Source organism: Hyposmocoma kahamanoa, unplaced genomic scaffold (genome assembly GCF_003589595.1).
Source record: "Hyposmocoma kahamanoa isolate Upper Pololo Valley unplaced genomic scaffold, ASM358959v1 76, whole genome shotgun sequence".
NCBI classification, from domain to species: Eukaryota; Metazoa; Arthropoda; class Insecta; order Lepidoptera; family Cosmopterigidae; genus Hyposmocoma; species Hyposmocoma kahamanoa.
The window spans coordinates 161,912-169,178 of NW_020653900.1; the positions used below are offsets into that span (position 1 = coordinate 161,912).

At 35.0% G+C, this 7,267-nt stretch overlaps 1 protein-coding gene and 1 long non-coding RNA gene across 2 annotated transcripts in view; both read left to right on the plus strand.

The window, feature by feature from the left end:
• The first annotated feature begins 2,818 nt into the window (after positions 1 to 2,818).
• The window catches only part of LOC113232574 (protein toll-like), a 13,492-nt gene continuing 9,043 nt past the window's right edge, over positions 2,819 to 7,267 (plus strand). Inside the window, exon 1 of the mRNA XM_026467342.1 lies at positions 2,819 to 2,855. The gene's annotated coding sequence lies outside the window, so the exon portion shown is untranslated. The remainder of the gene's footprint in view (positions 2,856 to 7,267) is intronic.
• Positions 3,939 to 7,267, plus strand: part of LOC113232555 — a 6,857-nt gene continuing 3,528 nt past the window's right edge. The window contains exon 1 of the long non-coding RNA XR_003310637.1: positions 3,939 to 4,044. This is a non-coding gene — a long non-coding RNA (uncharacterized LOC113232555). The remainder of the gene's footprint in view (positions 4,045 to 7,267) is intronic.

Genomic DNA, 7,267 nt, shown 5'->3' on the forward strand with positions numbered 1-7,267 from the left:
GTGTATAGCCACGGATAATTATAATATTATAATTTATACTACTTAGTACAGATACCCGACCTCATACAAAGAAACGTCGCACTGCTCCGCTTATTCTCAAGCTTATTTTGATCCTTATCGTTGATCAAATAGATGCTACCGATTGTAGTTATATTCGAAAAGGCCGACAGAAGGTAGCTATTACATTTTGGTCAAGATTGTTGCTTTTGCTCAGGCGTTAATTATATACGACAACCATACAATAAAGTCGCAAAGAAGCCGAGTCTGTACTTGTTAACCAACTTCAAAAAAAGATGGAGTATTTTCTGTGTGTATGTCACGCAATTACTCCGTTTGTGAACCGATACTGATGATTATTTTTTTGTTGGAACTCTGACAACTCACGCTTCACCAAAAAATTGTCTATGCCAAAATTGTTCACAGAAAAAAAGGTTTAATGGTTTCTAATACAATTCCCCTGTATTTCCCATGGTTCCGGATTTCCCTATACCGTCTCAGTTAAAAGAAAACACTACGTAATGGCCTAATTTTATAGGTCACGGTAGCCTTATGTAAATTAATAAATTTACTTGTTTGTTAACCGCGCACAAAGATTTAAAAGTCGCCCAACACATGATGCAGCAAGAATTTGATAAACTGTGTAAATGGGCACATGATGTGGGTCTATCTATTAATTTTCAAAAAACCAAACTCTTACATATACAGTCACCATACTTAAAATGTAGACATTTACCGCGAGTTGTAGCTCACGATCATAATTGCATGCATCATCAGCCCATAAACTGTCATTGTAAACCATTAGAATTGGTAAAGGAACATATGTATCTCGGATTAAAAATTGACCATAAATTTAACTGGGGCCCACATGTTGAACTTGTATGTAATAATCTTAGGGCGGTACTTTCCAAGTTATGTATACTCAAACAAAAACTACCATATAATGCATTGAGAATGTTATATTTGGCACTGGCTGACTCTATAAATAATTATTGTATTTCGAGCTATGGTCGTACGTACAAAACATTCCTACAGAATATTTATAGCCTTCAAATAAGATTGCTTAAGACCATTGTACCTCCTAGAATTAGATATAAATTTAAAGATAATTATGACCAACTATTTCAGTACTGTAACGTAATGAATGTCTTTGATAAAGTTAAATTAGCAATCATAACCGAAAATTGTGGAAAAATAAAGTCGTTAAAAGTTACAATTAGACCGAATTCATTACGTACACTATCACATCTACCTATGTATGATGTACCTAAATATAACAATAATTACGGTAAAAGAGTTTGAATGTGTGAACTTCCTGTGATATTAAATAGCTTACCAAAAAATCCTATACAAGTCAAAAACAAATTAAAAAGATTTTATATGAAAGATCAATATCAGAGGAGGCATACGCAAACTGGTCATTGATTTAATTGTTGTACCTTACATATTAACGCAACTCACTAGCAAAGGATAAATAATCTTTAATTTTAAGATTCTACCTTGAATGTACCGTAACTTGTTACTAATATTTGTAATAAACAGTTTTAAATTTTTTTTTTAAATAAAACGAAAATTATGCCGTACGATTTGTAAAGAGCAATCTTATGTATGAAACTCATAAAATTACATAATTCATATAGACACATGCTGTCTACCTCCGACATCTATTTGCCTACTAAATATGCACCCTTTGCCAATACTGAATAGCCTTTTTGAGATGTAAACAGCCGATCCCCAGAATCAATCAAACCAGCTGAATCTGGTTCCTTGTAAGTTACTACCACGTGACGACGAATAACTTTCAGAAGTACATTGTGGAATGTAATATATGTAATAGATTTGGGAACAAACAATTGTGTAATTACATCTACTTCTGGGGTTTAGTTTCTGAACTATTCTTGTTACAGCGACTAAACATGACAAAGGTTTTTGTTGAATTGTAAAAGGGTATTAGGTAATTAATCTAAAGTTAACAAACTTCAGCTGTCACTTGGTTAACCGGTCAAATACATATTTAGTAGCAGTAGAGCTTGAGAAAGAGTTCATCCAGGGTAGTACTGCCACCTTGCCTATTTCTGTCGCCAAGCAGTATTGTCAGCATTACTGTAAGGGTGCTGTTGAAATTACAGGCACATGGGACTTGTCAACTTATGTCTCAGGGTGACAGACGCAGTGGTAGTGCTCCTCAGATCTTTGCAATTTAAAGCTCTGAGTGGCACTGTAACTTTTATGGACAGGCGTGTAGGTTACCATCAACCGCACGACTTCTTCGTCCCGTCACGTAATATAATAAAAAAAAAGTTTATAGTGAGTTTCACACGTCGTATTACTGCTGTACTCTTTACTGCTAGTAAACCACTTCTAGTTTTGTTAGAGCAAGTATTAAATCGTGTAACATAGTGAATATTTGCTATGATTTTTTTAGTAGGATATTCCTTACGTTAAAAATATATAACTATGTGCGATGTTTACATTTGCCAATTACATTGTTTTATGTAGGTACATTATGTACTTATTAAGTAATAATAGAAAAGGAATTACAAGAAACTGACAATGCAAAAACTTCCTTGTGGTTTTCCTTGAAGACGGCATATATTTTAGGTTTGTTCACTACTACGTTCATATCTGTTACGTCTTACACTACAGCAACACCTGTTTGCAATAATTTTTTATATTTAGTTATTATTATGTTATAACCTTTATTAATTTAGACAAGGTTTTAGACTTATTATTCGTATTCAGTGCAATGGAACTGCTTAAAAGTGTGTGTTATTTATTTTTCATATTAGAGTTAAGTGAAAGTGATGTTAGTGGACCGTCAAAGCCGAACAACAAGACTGTATACGTGCATACAACAGGTTATTACTGTTTTTATTATAAATAAAACTTATAGTGAATACTATCTACGCAATTATATTTGGATATTGAAGCAGTTCATATTGAACTCTGATGGCATGAGCATGAATTCGGTGGATGATGGACGGCAGAGGTTCTGGTACATCAGGGGATCTACTTCCGTAATCCGTCCGTAACAATTAATACTGTCAATTAAATAATACTCGACCAAACCAAAAGATAATATAAAGAAAGAAAGAAAGAATATACATTTATTTATTTACCACAAAAAACAAAAAAAGACAAAACAGAACTAAAAGAAAACATGATCAAAACATTCAACGTAAAACATAAACAAATAAATACAAAACAAAAACACAAACAAAAGAAAAGAAAAATGTATATACAAAAATATTATTAAATTAAAACACGAACTATTCACACAAATACTGCAAAGAACATTAAGTATTGAGACACGTTGTGTGGTGCCAGCCGCGGTACCAAAAAGGGTAAAAAAACATCACATATATTAACAACACAGCAAACTGTAGTAGCAGTGGGTTGGCCATACCTGTCGAAGAACCGATAACCGATGGAGGAAGCGAGTTCTTGAGTGAAGACCATGGCTCGGCAAACGTAGTATAGGACGTCCTCTAGCCAGATAGAGCGACGAACTGACGACCGGGCGAAATGGCGCTCATTGGGAGAGATCTATTTCCGGCAGTGGACTGTGATAGGCTGTTGATGATGATGCTGATCACATATATTGCTCCGATCCGTAATAATAACTAAAGCACTTGTGTTATGGAAATCGGAAACAACGATGGCACCACAAACACCCAGACCACATTAAAAGACTTTTTTACATTAACTGGCCGGGGATCGAGCCAGGGACCTCAGAGATAACTCGGTCCAGCCACTCGATCACGGAGGACGTCAACAATATGAAGCTGCATTCAGCGCTAAGCTAATAAACTACGTAGTAAGTAGCAGTGGCGAGGCGTCCATATAACTCAATTCCCACCGGCTTGCCTAAAATTTTCCACGTATCATCAAATATTATAAATGTTTAAAATTGACTACATTGTGTGCTCACTTATAAACAGTATAATTAACCAGTGAAATAAAGTGTACTGGTATCTTGTGTTCTAATAAGTGTTGTGATTAATTGTCACCAAGTGTAAAAGCTTGTGTTTTTCTGGCTCGCCACTGGTAAGTAGTGACGTGCTACATGCTACAGATACGTTCATTTTACATAGCGGGACCGTCGTTGGGTTAGTGTTAATTTAGTTAGCTCGATTTGCTTGGTTCGCAGTGTGAACCGAAGTATGAATAGATGCCCCGGCCATGTAAGCTAAGCTAAGATAGTTATCTTGTCAATGCGCGCCTGTTTATAAAGCATTGACATTGAAAAAAAAATGTTTCGTTCACGGTGTGGCATGCGCTTCATGAATCTTTTAATTTTGTCGAATTTAATTTAATAACTAAACAATAATTATTTGTTATTCATGACTATACTAAGTATTAAAAATAAACTTGACATTTATTAAGAAATTATTCTAATTGTTTCGGACGGGTATGGACGGAGACAGGGAGTAGACCTCCAACTCCGTTTCTTACGATGGGCTGACAGCCTGGTCTTCCCGGTTACCGGAAAGGCGGAAACAACTGTTATTACTAATATCTTTTTTTTATGACACAAAGTGACGGGACGAGCAAGTCGTGCACCTGGTGGTAAGCGACACGCCAGTCCATATCAGACACTGCCACTGCACTCGTGACTCTGTTGACAAGTCCCATTATAGGAAATGAAACTATTTTTCCGGGTTTAAATCGCTTAGTATTTCCTCTAATGAAAAATCCCAAACAGACATAAGACTGCAGTACTAATTAATATGTTTTAGTTTATTCTAATTTCTATTAATAATTAATAATAAATTAAACTTAATAAAAAATTCATTCAATAAAATAATTTGTAAAACTTAATGTAGCGTAAATTGGAATGTTTTCTTTGTAAAATTAAAAATAAGGTATTTAATTAATAACTATTGTAACTATAGTGAAAAAATAGGGTGGTTTGCATTAATATTAGACATAACTGGTTGAAGACTGTACCACCTCAGTCAACCGTGATCATGGGACCTGTAAAGGGCCCGAAACGTCGGTTTATTTGAAAAAACAGATATACGCGATTTAAATCCGGAAAAATAGTTTCATTTCCTATGTGTAACAATCGCGAAAACCTAAGAACTCGATAAGTCCCATTATGTCTGTTTTTCGCCAGTACCTTTATCAAAACCGGAACGCAGTAATGTAAGCACTACGGCTTGGCGGCAGAAATAGATAAGGTGGCGGTATTTAATAAAATAAATAAAATAAAAAGACTTTGTTCGTCAACAGAAAAGATACAATAATTTTTAAGATATGCTTTAAATCTATGTCGAAGAAAAGGAAAAATCTTCAGCAATTTGCTGGTTTTTAGGCTTCACCTGGCAAATATTCGCCGCTGGAGACACCGTAGCATATAGATACGGATATCTTTTCGATTACATATTATATAAACAATTCTTTCACAAGGAGCTCTACTGCCACTTTTGTCATGAAGTTAGAAGCTCGCACGCAGTCTAACAATATTATTTTATTATAGCGCACTAGGGAAACCCTGTATCGCGTGTGGCGTGGACGTACACATAGGCAACCACAAGTTACACCCAAACTCAGGAGAGAAATAAATGTAGGGGATACAAATATTTCCCCAGGCCCGGAAATCGAACTCTGGACCTCTGCATGGCAGTCCGCTACTGTTCCGTAGTAGTTATAGTTATAAAAAATAGTATTCTTATTGCGAATAATGGGGTTTTTTTTTATTTATACGTAATAATTAATTATCCACTTATAAACAAGAATATGAATTTATTGTTTCCATTCAGTACATTTATGAACTTTCAAATCGTGTTTTCTCAGCTCTATCATTTCGACCCCTCCTACGTAAAGTATCGTATGTCGAAAATGCCAAGTTTACAGGGGAGCGTTTTAAACTTCTGAATTCACTGAAATAAGCATAATACCTGACTTTAGCATTTCTCACTTTTATTCGGCAAAGCTCGTTAATCACATAGAACATTATAAAATTCTAGATACCGGTTAGATGATCTATAATGATCTATTAGATGATCACTCTATGTGAGTACCGAGTGAATTCAGAACTTTAAAATGCTCCCCTGTAAACTTGGCAATTTCGACATACGATCCTTTACGTAGGAGGGGTCGATTTATAGGTTACAACTCTATTCGATTTCATGTGCGATGATATTTACCTGGAAGATGGTAAAAAAATTGACAAAATCATAGACCGTGTCAACGTTGTCATGTGATTATTGTTAAAACAATCAATGAACAACACGGTATTCCATTTACAATAAAACTTAACATTTTCTGAACAAATCTTAGTAATACGTCAAAAACGGAACTATTTTAAGTTGGCCCATTATTAAGTAAGGTAGGCAAATAGGCGCTAACAACAATTTGCGAGCGGAATTACCTTAATTGCTGGTTTTTCCTGCGACTGTGGCCGCGTTGTTTGACAAGTGACGCATGCATCATGTACATTCAGGGTCAAAATAAACAGCGGTGAATAAATATATTTGCAATAGTGTGTAATTTTTTTAACCGACTTTAAAAAGGAGGAGGTTCTCAATTCGACTGTATGTTCTTTTTTCTTTTTTTTGTATGTATGTTACGCGATAACTCCGGTATTTGGAAACCGATTTTCATGATTCTTTTTTTGTTGGAAAGGGGGTACTTCCATAGTGGTCCCATTTCATTTTGAAGAAAATCATCAACCTCTGAGGGTGGCTGTTCACGCATGAAAAGTCATTTTTGTAAATAGCGCCTAAGCTTTAATTTAAGAGCAATTATTTTAATGGTTTATTTTTGCTATTTCTCCAATTCAAGGCGTTTTTCTCTCAATATACTGTGAGTAGTGAGAACCGATTTTTATTATCTCCTGTGTCAGTCCTCTATAGCCGCTCACGCGATACATGCAGCCGTAGACGCATACCACACCTAGAGGTGCCGGTGATGATTTTATACCGATTAATCGGATATCGAAGTTATAACAGGTAAAAGAACTAATATTAATTGCTATTTCGGTAACTACTGTAGCAAACCGTAAAGTTTTTAATGTCTGGATCTGTCATTTAAAAAAAAATAAACAACTTCAAAAATACGTCACGACAATCGTGTGTGTTATTGTTTGGGCTGGTGATTTCGGTGTTTATTTATTGAAAACATACCATAAGTAGCGTTTTTTAAGTTTACCCTGAATATAAATGTTTATAAACTATACTTTAAGGAGTAATGTCATGGTAAACGTTAGAACCACTCAAACGGAATATTATCATATTTATCCAAATACACCAAAAATTTCATTACT